This window comes from Taeniopygia guttata, chromosome 1A (genome assembly GCF_048771995.1).
Source record: "Taeniopygia guttata chromosome 1A, bTaeGut7.mat, whole genome shotgun sequence".
Lineage (NCBI taxonomy): Eukaryota > Metazoa > Chordata > Aves > Passeriformes > Estrildidae > Taeniopygia > Taeniopygia guttata.
Window position 1 is genome coordinate 34,108,628 of NC_133025.1, and position 13,262 is coordinate 34,121,889.

Below are 13,262 nucleotides of genomic sequence, written 5' to 3' on the forward strand. Positions count from 1 at the left end.
GTCTGTCTTTGATATGATTGAACTGCTGAGGTGAAGTATTTGCTTTTTAAAACTGTCTTGTTACAGGTTGATACTTCAAATTCCCTTGTATACTACAAACATTTCCATAGATTGCCATGGATATAGATATTTGATCATTCAAAAATTTACATTTCCCATATTTGCCTTCTTTGAAAGTTAATTATTTTACCTTGTCCTAATATTCATAGATCTGCTGTGCTCCACGATTTGGCATTATTGCAAAGTAGCTATCACAATTACAAGTGTATTACAATATAAGCCTAATGTGATTGCTGGTTAACAGAGTCATGGTACAGATTTTAGATTCATGGTGGCAGACAGATGTTTTATAGGACTGAATGTTAGCCAGTTCTTATGTGAACTGAAAGAGTTCTTGTTTTGACTATAGTTTTAAAGACTGGACTAAATGTAAAGAAGAATCTGAGTCTACAGAACTTGCATCTTCTCCTGATCCTATGATGTAAGTTATATTAACTTAAATTCAGTTTTTAAATTTTTCTTGGTTCCCATAGATTTATAATTTTTGAGACTAGACCTTTAAATTTGGCCTTGTTGCCAAAATGTAACCAAAATATGTGATCACTTTATCCAGCTTCTGTCTTTGTCTTTAACCAAAGAATTATTTCTTTTCATTGCATGTGAGAACACAAAATATATTATCCCTTGTGAAATTTATATCTAGGACATGATTCCTTATAAAATAACCAAAATTTATTTCTTCCTCTCCAGCCAGTGTTGTCCTAATTACTCTTGGTAATTCTGGTACTTTTTCTAGATCTAGAATTACAAAAAAGATCTCTATCTTTATGTGTTGTCCAGCCTTTACCCAGCTGTAAATAGAGAATCTGGACCAGTAAATCATACAACCATAAGTTCAACAACTTTAAACTTATGCCAAGGTTGTCTTGATTTCAGTCACAGTTAAGATGAGGTGTATTGTCTTGTAGGAGATGGAATAGGCCTGGGAGCTTTCATAGCTGGGGCATCTACTGTTCTGGAAATTCCTGCCTTCTGTAGAGATTATATAGCTTTATAGTAAAACAGGGATGATCCATGGATGTAGGCATCTGTAATTTCTGTAGTGTTTTCTTTTAATGATTTGGGCTCACAATTTTGAATGTCATTATTTTCTCCCATCCTCTTTTGAAACAAATTTTTAGTGCCTTGCTAGGCCAATAGAGATTTATGAACTTTTGCTGCCTCATAGGAACATTTTATCTGATTAAAATTTGATACCATAGTTTACTCTTGCTTTAAGATTTTTTTTTCCTTTCTCTGTTTATGTTCTATTCAGAACTGATTAACATGGAAAAAAATCTTGTTCCAGTCTCTTTTGAGAATTAAAGAACTGGGAATGATTTTTATTTCACTCCATTCAAGATGCTAAACTCTTTAGACTCAGTTTTGCATTGTCCTATGTTGACATTTATGTATATAGAGTAGTTGAAGAGTGTGCAAAAGTAATAAATCAGCATTTTCCATACATGCAGTGATCTATTGCTTGGGCTGCAGAGACTGTCTACTATCATTTGGCATTCCACAAAGACCATGGCCAAGTAGTAGCTGGTACAGTGCTGTGGTTTGGATTTAGCATGAGAATATTGCTGATTCTGCAATGATGTTCTAGTTGTTTCTGAGTAGTGCCTACCTTAAGTCAAGGACTTTTCAGGTGTCCATGCTCTGCCAGTGAGGAGGTGCACAAGAAGCCAGAGGGAGCATGGCCAGGACAGCTGACCCAAAATGGTCAAAGGGATATTCCACACCACAGAATGTCCTGTTCAGTGTATAGGGTGGGGGGAATTTGGACAAGCAGAGCTGATCACTGCTGGGGGACTGGCTGGGCACTGGTCAGTGGCTGCTGAGATATTGCATTGTGCATCACTTCTCTTTCTTGGGATTTATTCCTCTCTCACTTCTTATTTTCCTTTTCACCATCATTATCATCATCATCATCTTTTACTTCATTGCAATTACTAAACTGTTCCCTCAATGCACAAATCTTGCCTTTTTACCTATTCTCCTCTTCTTCCCACTGTAAGGGATATAATCCATGGAGGAGACACTTCCCTTCTCCTCCAGGTTAGTTACTACAGCTCTTGCAAATTTCAAATATCCTTGGGATATTCAAACCAGCACGGTTTTATTCCTATGTCTCCTCTGACTGTGTTCCAGGTCTTGTTGAACAACTGCTTAAGAAAACCACCCAGAGATCTGCACTGAGATTGGACACCTCTGAGTGGACGGGTGTGTGGGACAGTGTAGGCAAGTGCCTAGGACAGTGGGTACCTCCAGCATTTTGGAACTTCCCCCTGAACAAGTGCAGGATCCAGAAAAACCAGGAAAATATTTGGAAAAAGGATGCCCTCAGCCTGGCAATTCCAGAGAGACACAAATCACTGCAACATGCTGGGTCCTGGCCTACTGAGCCCAGTTCAACACTATTCAGGATCCTCAAAGGAAAAGAATCTCCCTGGATTTGATGACAAAGTGACAGGCGCTGCAGCTGCTCCAACCCTGGCCCCAGGCCCTGCAGCTGAACCAGAGCACCAAGCCCTGCCAGTATCAGTCAGCCCTTCTCACCAGAAGAAATGGATACAAGAGAGCTTGTTTAGCAAAGGAGAACAAAGCAGCACCATCACAAGAGCAGGAGGAAGAGGTGGAACAAGAGGGAACCACTCAATCCCTATCCCTGAGAGAGCTGTGGGACATGCAAAAAGATTTCAGCCATCACCCAGGTGAGCAGGTGATCACCTGACTGCTTGGATGCTGGGGAGCAGGGCTAGGAGCCTGGAATTAGAGGCTAGGGAGACCAAGAACAGCTGGGATCACCTTCTAAGGAAGGGGGCATTGACCAAGTGATTGGCAAAGGGCCTCAGCCTTTGGGAGGCGACTCCTGTGGTGTGAAGGAAAATCCAGGAAAAAGCTGCATGGATGGTTTTCAATGATACTCTTTTCTTGAAAGGATTTTAAATCTAATTTTCCACATGAAAAAAATCCAAAACAAGGAACAGGTGTTCTGCTCTGTGAAATGTCACCCTCTAATGACATGGTTCATGACTAATGACCTAAGCTCCTTGTTGTTACTTACTCCTTATTTGCAAAGAAAGCAGTTGGTCAAATTCAAGTTTCCATAAATGAAAGCAAGAGCCCTCAAGTTCCTTAGAGATATATACACTTATGTAAGACCTGAAGTGAACTGAAAGAGATTAAGAATAAATTTCAAAAAGAAGGAGATATTTGGAGTAGAAAGCATTTATATTAAATACTAGAATATAAAGAATGGCTGGATATATGTGGAGAAATTACATTATCAGGACACTAAAGTAAAAATACTTAATTATTACTGAAGGAAAAATATTAGAATATTAAAACCCAAGGCAAATATACTTAATTTTTGTAAGTCATGGAATTCAGACCCTGAGACTGGATGCATTCTTGAAACTCATCCTTTTCTCTGTAAGAAGGACAAACTCAATAAATCCTACTTTAAAAAGACTAAAAAACTGGAACCTTAGATCCATGTCTATTTAAAACTCTCAGGCTGTGTATGATGTAAATTGACAGATTTTACAAATAGTAAAGGCAGAACAAAAGAGCCTTTCATTAAAATTTCCTATAACAAACTCTCCTATCACAGAATCATACTGTCACTTCATTACACTTAGAAAAGACTTTAAATTGAATCATCAAATAAACTGCTTATCCTGCTAGTGTAAGGCTGCTCCAGGGCACAGAACAGAGTTGGAAGCAGCCTTGTTTCACCTTTTGTAGATTTAAGCAAAGATCTAATTGCTCTGTTCGCTTAAAATACATGTTTTACGAACATTTCAAAATTATCTGCCCAATGCTTTGGGAAAATGAGACATTCAACTCTAATGCATAAGAAGCATATAGTGACTCTGTGGTTACATCCTGCAAACAAACACAGAAAAAGAGAGTATGTTTACTACAGCCCTGCATGGAGGGCTGAAAATGCTGCTTTTTTGCCTAAACTGCTGTGTAGTCAATTTGGTCTTTTCTTACAGGCACTCTGAACTTTATTCTATAATAATAAATCCTGTTGCTCTGCTGATTTTACTGTAGTTCCACAAATGGTAAGGTAAAGCAAAGAAAGAAAAATGCAGACAGGGGACTTAAAATGTGTGAACATATTATTCAGGAAGATTTATTAGTTTTAAAATATTGTTACAATTGCCAAAAATGTTGTTACAATTGAGAAGACTATTTGCCCAGTAGTACAGGATAAGGTCCTGATACAAAAGGTTAAGGTGGCCCTTCAAATTTCCTGTGAAACACATTATTAAATCCACTCTTATGTCATGCTAAGACTGCTGAAGATAACTTGGGAATACCAGGCTCTTACAAACTATGGTGCAAATGATTCTGAATAATGAACACATTGACTGAAGAGTCACACAACAGCTGTCCCTCATCCAAAAATAATCATCTCTATCTGTGGTGGCTTGTGGGCTGCCTCAAGCTGATCCTAGGTACAGCACATCTTTGTAATGATGAGGACTCTCTAGACAGCCTTTTGAACAAATTTCCTGAGAAAACTGATACATCAGGCTCCCTTACCCTTCACTAGCAGCCTTTTCAAAATCACCCTGTTTTGCAGGGGTATTTATCTATGTTCTGAAAGATTTAATATTGCCTGTAAGCCACTAACACAGGACTATTGCCTTCTGGTACGAGCTGTTACTGTGTTAGTCCTCTGTGCTCACAGAAATAAGCTACAGTAGGGCTTTTGTCCTGTCTTTCTGGGATGCACATCACTCCAAGCCAATCCTTTCACTGATGCTGTCTGGACTGCTCTGAGGTCTGGGACACTGCAGTTTTGTTTCCATTTCTCCGACTATATGCTTTGTGATGCTGATTCCCACCATTACTGCCTTTCCATTCTGGTACACATGAATTTGGCCTTAGAATCTTTTTTTTCATTTGAAGGGAAAATTCTACAAAACTGTCCTGTTGCATCACAAACTTGCTGCTCTGAAAAGTGAGGAGGATCAGAGAAGTCTATGACTCCAAGAGAAACCACTGCAAGGACAGCCTGTGACACCTGGTTCACCATCTCCCATCTGACAGCAAGAAGTATTTCTAACATTACATACACAGTATTAGCAAGGGCAGCCAAAGCTTCCCCTTCTGGTAATCTGCAAACTGTAAGCTTTGTCACTCACAAGAACAGAAAGGATATTGCTACATCATTTCAGCTAAAAGCTTCTGATCAGGACTGAGCAAAGGAGTTACCTCTTGTTTCCTACTTGGTCCTGTCTTGCAATGATATTTGCTGACTTGCGGGTGGTCCGTAATGCAGAGCTAAAATGTACCAAAATCCACCACTCATCTTGACAAGCATTTCATTTTTATCGTCAAAAACCACTCACACAGTTAAAAAAGTCATTATTACAATTAAAAGAAAAGAAAAAGCTCCATGTGAAAATGCCTGCAGCTGTGGGAAGGCACCATTAGGAGAGATTCCAGGGATTCCCACCATGGCTGCAATATGACTAATCTGTAATTTCTGGAAAGCTACCTAACTGATGAATCCAGTAAAGGTAGGATGTTTTAGCATGTACCTCAGTAGTTTAGTAGGTACCTAAAGGCATTAGTTTAAAATTAACAAACAACTGCCTTTACCTGATGGAGTTTGTAGGTCATCCCTATGCCTATCATAACTGTAATCATGATCCTTCTTGGATATTATACTACAAATACTGAAATTTGTGTCACTTTTTGCAATGCAAAGGTTGACATACACTACTCATCCATTTCTAAACAATTTATAAAGTCACATATGATTAAGTCAAAATACAAGCAATCATCTGACAGCTGTAGGTATGGGACTTGACAGATATTCTATACTGATTTGCAATTTAAGACAGCAATATCTGGATAGTAAAACCATCCAGACAGTTTTCTCTTGCTCCAATCTATCTTGGCAGATAAACAAGGTTAAAACAATACATGTTTTGGGTTAGCACACCCTGAGTGAGCAGGTCAATTCTCAGTTCTATGACCCCAATGGCAACATAATTTTTATTTAATATTGTTGTACATTTCTAACAACCATTAGGCCCTTTTAGCCAGAAAAAAAAAAAAAAAAAAAAAAAAAAAAAAAAAGAGAGAGAAAAAAAGAAAAAAAGAGAAACAAAACAAGAAACCGAACCAAATCAACAAAGCAAAACCCAAAAAAACCCTCCAAAAGACACAGCCTCTGGTTTTGATAATATATTTCCTTTCCATCAGTTTCCTCCCATAAATACTTTTCAGTATCAACAGTGCTTATTTGGGCTCTCATTTGAAATGCCTCTCTTACCACTGGCTATTGTGTAGCTGATGTACACACTTCTCTCAGATCTCATTTATGCATGTGTTCACATATTTAATTGAAAACATATAAAAATATTTTCATAACACTATATCATTAAGTCTGAACAATTTTTTTTATTGTGATAGCTCTCAGATTTGGTCACTTTGAACCCCTCATTTTAATTGCCTAAAAGTTGCTAACAACTTTTTTGCTCTCTTTTTCTTCCAAAAATTTTTGGAAGCCATGTTACAGGTTCCATGAATGCAAAAGTAAATCAGCAAATGAAAAGATTTAAAAAAAAAAAGACCCCAATAAAAGTAAATGTTTCTCTTTCTTTTATCTACCTCTTTCTTTTCTTTTTTTTTTTTTTTTTTTTTTGAGATCAGGATAGATGTTTTGTATCCAAATTTCTTCATCATGCTGCTGGAAAAGTCAATATCTGGCAGCTAATAATAAAAAAGATCCAAATGTGCAACAGCTTCTAAGAACTCCTTGTTCACTTTTCACCCCAAAATTCCACTAGAATTGTGAACACTTAACAGTGATTAAATTTTTACTGTGAACACCTCAGGCAGACTCCTTGTATAAATTCTAGATAATTTCTTTCTCTGGAGGTTTTCTTTCACATGCTCATATTTCTCCAGGCTGGTATAGTTTTCCATATTCCTATTGGTAGTTTCTCATGTGGTTTTGCTCTTGTGCCTTTTATTCCAAGAATAGGGAGTAGAAAATTTATTTTCTTGTCCTGAAAGTTCTTTATGTTTAGTGGAAGACAGCAGCCTGGGCAGCTCGGGAACAACACTGATCTTTCATATGAAGTACTTGTACTGATCACTAGCTGATTGCTACCTAGCTGCTACCTGGGAACTCAAAGTTTCTAGTTTATTCCAGCAGCAGCAAGGACATAAATGGGAAAGAGATTTCGAAAACTCCCAGTCTCCATAAATTATGAAAGACACATTTTTAATATATAATTGGAATGCTGAAGATCTTTTTAAGTGTGTATATATATATATATATAAAGTGAGATATATATATATATAAAGTGAGATGTGCTTTAATTTGACAAAAAACTCCCAAACCCTTATGTTTTGACTTTGGAAGTTAATTCTATCTCCATCTAATTTAGATATTTTATTTTTCATTGTCTCCCTCTCAAACTTTCAAATACACATGTAGCATTTGCTCCAATGCCTGGAATTTACTGGCTTGGTAAATAACAGGGACTCACCCAGTTCAGAGCTAATGGCTTTATCTTCTCTCTGGACAGCATCTGGCAATCATCTTCCAATAAATCTTTCTCTTCTATCTTTTGGTCACAACACACATAGTTATGAGGAACATACAGTATCATTTTAGTTGATATATCTCCAGTTTGAAAAGTTCTGACAGCAGGCATTACTGTGAAACTGTTCCCTGGAAATAAATATCACAGCATGAAACTGTTCCCTGGAGATAAATTATAACTGATAAATTAATTAAGATTTCCAGTCTTACTAGTATGATGAGCAGCATTCATGAAAAAATAAAAAGGGGATTTGCAATCAGGTTTAAAAACCAAAAACAAAGTCAGAACCTGTTGTTGTTTAGTGAACCATTCCAGGTCTGGATTACAGCAGTTCTACATGTTGATGTTGTAGTCATGAGAATGTTACCCATGCAACATTATCCATCCAGTCATGACTATTAGGTTATTTATCCTTTTTAAATGAGATACAGATGAAATGCGTTCTTAGCGAAACCAGCTTGATGAAGAAGACATAAATAATTTAAATGCTCTAATGGGATGATTCTTCTGGTTTTATTTGGAAATATGCCATGAACTGTGGCTCTGTGTTCACACATCTCATTGATCTCCAGAACTCTTCACTCCAAAGTCACGGAGGTAAATCTGACACATAAAGACTGTTGAGGCTGTTTCTTCTCTGCCTTACCAACAGTACCTGGGTGGGCTTGACTTGGTTTGTGCAGGAGCTTTGCCTGGTGATGTCCCTGTAGTGTATATACATAGCTCCTCCTAACACATGGATGTGTTATGGATACAGCCATAGTAATCCAGTTGATGGGGTGTTATCCTCTGTAATGCCTGACGTAACTCTGGTGGTTCATCAGCAAAGCTGGGGTCAAGAGAGCTTCCTCTAAGTGATAATATATAGGAAATTATACGATCACATAGTAAAACCTGCCTTTAGGCAGCTGCTACACTTGGCAGCTCAAGCAAAATAAAGCCACCTTCTGTTCGATGCACAGCTGGAGGGACTCCAGGTGGCTGTGTGGCCTTGAGAGGCATATCCTGCCAGGGTCAGATGTCTCTGGATACCCATTTACCTCCAGAGATTCCATCTAAATCCTCCAAACTAGAACAGCTGGTGCCTCAAGACTTAAAAATACCATCAACAAGAAGAATGAGGAGTCATCATTTCAAAAAAAGATGGCTGCCAACAAGAGCAGCAAGGCCCAGCTGAAAAAAATTACTGTAGTCACTTTGGAAATTAAAATCACAGTGTCCAACAATGCTGTTAGATGTTACTTCAATTAATTCTTGGCAACACTACTGGGACAGACAAATGAACCTCAAGGGGGATATTTGTGGTGGAAAATGAAGTACAAGAGATTCCTGCCCAGATCCAGAAAAGTCTTCAGACAGATATAACCTCTGAACTAGCCAAATCCTGCAGCCCACAAGGAAAGACAAACCCTTGAAGCTTGTCTTCCTGCTCTTATAAAACTGCTCAGACCCCTAGTAGTCAGGAAAAGCTCTGCACCTGGCTTCAATTGCAAATACCATGTACTGATATTTACACATCTCAAATTATGAGAGTGAAAAAATACAACTCAGTCAAAAGAATTCTTTTGGGGATGCCACACTAAAAATAATAATTTCCTGCAATTTAGAAAAACAATTTATGGGACTGTAATCACCCCTTTAAAAAGTAGGAAATCTGCCACGTGGCAGGGACATAAACTTCTTAATGAAGTTTCCAGTTCACCTCTACTTTCAGATCAGCAAGGAGCTGCATCTCTTCCAAAAGCTACTGGTTTCCAGTCTTTAACTTTCAACAGCTCACCTTCTGGAAAGAGGAGACTTACTTCTATTTTCAGTAAGACATCATGAAAAAATGTTAAATTATATCTCCAGCAGCCAACAGAGTGGAAGAAGACACCAGCACATGATGATTCACACCATCTGTAGAATCACCCACTAACCCATTTCTATTCTTCAGCTCCCTGTATCTTCCTATCTGCCCTTTCTTCCTTCCTTCCTTTTTTCCCACATGCTCTTCCCTCTCACAGTTTCCACTACCTAGCCCTCCCTTTGATTTAATCCCTTATTCTCTATGCTCCTTTGCTCAGTTTCATGCACCACATGAATCCAGACCTCCCATGCATGAACCTGGAGTGAAAAATCAGTAATAAAGAATCAGTCCCCGGACTTTATTGTCCGTGCTTTTTGCTGGAAAAGTTTACATTTTGTCCTAGAAGTTAGATTCTTCCCCTGATAGCTGAACCTTTGCTTTGCATGGCAGAAGGAAAGAGACTGACTGTTTATGAAGAATGTGGAAGGAGGACTCTGATGAAGCCTCCCACTCCCATCTCACTGAGGACACAAGGATGTTGATGAGGGTATTCAGTCTGGAAAATGATAAATCACAGAGCATAATGGCCAGACACATCCTCAGTTAGGGAGCATGCCTGGGAAGTGTAGATGTGTTTGCACAGCATGCTCAGCACCCAAGTGCTCAGCACCCAGTTATGCAAGAAACATCCAAGGGTGACAAAAATGCTGGTAGAAAGGGGGAGTGCTGCCTGGGTGGGCATCCATCTCAGCTCCAGTAACTGCTCCCAGAAAGCTGTGGTTTAATCAGTGCTACAGCAAGTGGCTTTCACCAATGCTGCCTTCTTTGACGTGCAAGACTCTGATATCCTTCCTCCCTAGCCAGCAGGTCCAGCTATGCTGTTGTGTTTGTCACAGAGATTGCAAGCAGCAGAGGATGGGGAAGAAGGTGGGCACACTGATACCTCTGATATGTCTTCTGTCTCCTTATAGCCCCTTCCAGTTGCCTCCAATTGGTGCTGGTGCCCACCCCCCACCCTCCCACACCCCCCTCAGTGTCCTTCTTCCCAGTTTTCTCCAGCTGTCCCACAGCAGCTGGTGAGAACTGGTCTCTCTGCAGTATCACAGGAGTCGCCTCTAGGGCAGGTTCCCTTCCCATACTGACCCTATTATGGCTCCTGTATTGCTCATGTACAGCCAACAGACAGACAAGTTGCATCCTGCCCACAAAGCCAAGCTCTGTCTGGGTATTCTCTAGGCATCAAAAATGATTGATTCTTATATTCACAGGTACACAGACTCAACTGGAAGGTAGAGTATGTCACAGATTAGTGGTTAGGCAGTCTCTAAAAGAGATGTGAAATAGGAGTTTGTTAATGCTCCCAGGCAAAGGAGAGAACTGCAACTCTGGGGCAGTCCTGTGAAAAATCATGGTGTCACCATGATTTAAGTGGAAATAGTAGCTGAGAATGTGCCTACTGGTGCATGAGAGAGGAGGCTTTGAGAGCAGAGCACCAGACACAGCTCAGCACAGAAACTCTTGTTTCTGAATTCTGGTGAGGTACAAGCAGTTCATGTACAAGACAGAAAACAAATTGCCGAGCCCTGTCAAAATTGAAGTGTATCTGCAAATGTCCAGAGGCTGAACCTTCATATCTGAGCCCTGGTCTGAAGAGTAACAATTTTGAGTGCAGGTGTTCACGGTCCACTGTGAATATCAAAGTTCTTCACATGATCTGGTGATATTCCAGCCTTCGGAACAGATGTGATCTTCAATAGATGATGGTTCAGATTTGAAAAATCCAGGGCAAAGTACAACACCACATTTGGACTCATCTCAATTACGATTGAAAGAATATGTTCCTACCACAGAAATTAGGTACAATTTGGGGCATATTTTGGTTTTGGTCCGGGGTTCTATCTTGAAATTACTTCTGTGAAGAATAGTGGAATTGCTTAAGATTTTTGGACACCCTTTGGAGTGTATGGTATTTAGCAACACACAGTTGAGTAAATTAAGAGGAAAACTTGAATCAGAGTTGCCTAGGTCTATAGTTAGGATTAATATACTTCCAAGTAAATGGGGTTTTCTGATCTCTCACATATAATCCTTACAAACACAGTGAGTATAGATGTGTAAGTGGAAAAAAACCCATATATTTCTAGTAAAATTAATTGTTTAAAATTGGAGTGTTTCTGTGTATTGAGACTCGATAATGAGCATTTCCAACATCTATACAATTTTGGAGTTTACAAAATCAAACAGCAATGTTGAATTTATGGAGTTCCATTTTCATCACAGGCTGTCAAAGTTGTCACAGTTTCCAAGGTTTAAATGCAGTACACATACCTTACAACCTCTCGAAGTGTCTACTGAAAGTCATCAGTCACCAAATAATTTCCTTCAGTTCTGAAAACCCAGTCAGCAAACGAAGAGATATGCATGGAGGTTTGGTAAGGGATTTCAAATTAAGGGATGTGGAGAGGGTGAACACTGTTTTCCAGGGAGCAATGCAGTGCACTTGGAAATTAATGAGATTTTTCTGACTACTTTCCTTTGCTCTCAGCTGCTCTTAGGAAGGCATTTAGGAAGGACTGTGCCTCCTGAACCATTGAGACTGGCACCAACAGATCCACCCATTTAAGCATGAGTTTCTTAACTCTGTTTTGCTCTCCTTTCGCAAGGACAACCTAATGTGTAAGATCAAAACACAGTCAAAAATCTGGTGTCAGTTGCTTTCTCTAAACAAAAGATGCTAAGTAATATAGCTGAAAATTGTGCTGAACTTTTGCTTTGCTCAGAAAAAATAAGATGCATGGATGGATGGATGGATGGGTAGACAGATGCACTAAACATTTCACCCCATACTTGAAAGCTAATGAAAAACACATTTTGTGGCTTTGACAAATTAACAGAGCAGAGCAATCTAGTTTTATATCTTATTTCCTGTTTTTCTAGTGCCTTTTGGCTTGGAAAGCAAACAGACTTGTGCACAGATGAATAATGTGTTTAGATTTAGATTTGGCCAGAAGAGGAAGTCACGGAAGACCTTTTTACTTGGATGGAAATAATGTATGTTACTCTGATGTTCTCTATGGGATTCAGTTCCATTGCTGCTTTCATAGCTGATTGCAATGTGCTAATGTCCTGGAGCCAAATCTCAAATGGCTCCGTGAAGTCAGTGGGAGTTTTGACTAAGTCAAATCTAAATGACATTTGAAAAAGGATGTTAAGATTTGCTTTGTCACAAGATCTTCACTGGCACCCTAAAACCTTTACACCCTGAAAAAAAGTATTTTGGAAGAGTCCTTAACACACTGCAACTGAGATGGTTTCTGGAGCACAGACAGGCACTCAGGAAAACAGCTGTAGGACCGTTTTCCAGCAACCCCACCAAATCACAGTGCAAAGGGCATTTCAAGGACAGGCTAGAGCTGCAGCTCACAGCACTGATGTCAGGCAAGCTCTCAGGGTGCACAGTGTAGCATGCAGAAGACTGTCCATGTCAGATCCATCTGTCTTCTCATGCTGGCCCCTTTACATGACTTGGGAAACAGGGATGGTCTGCACAGCAGGATCAGGAATTCAGTGTTTCAGACAAAATCAACAGCTTTATTCTCAGCTGAGATTCCTGTAAATAAAAAGCAGAAACTCATGCCTTAGCTTTTGTTGGTCTAATTATCATCCTCCTGTAGAAGGTATTGATCTGGGTGGAATAAAACTCCTGAGCCTGACTCTTACCAGGGCCCTTTTACAGTGTCAAAACCCTGTTCACCAGCATGAAACCAAGTTCATAGTTTCATGGGATTATACAATAGCCTCAGTTGCTATTTATATGCTTTTTAAGTACTTGCATTTTTCAAAAGGTT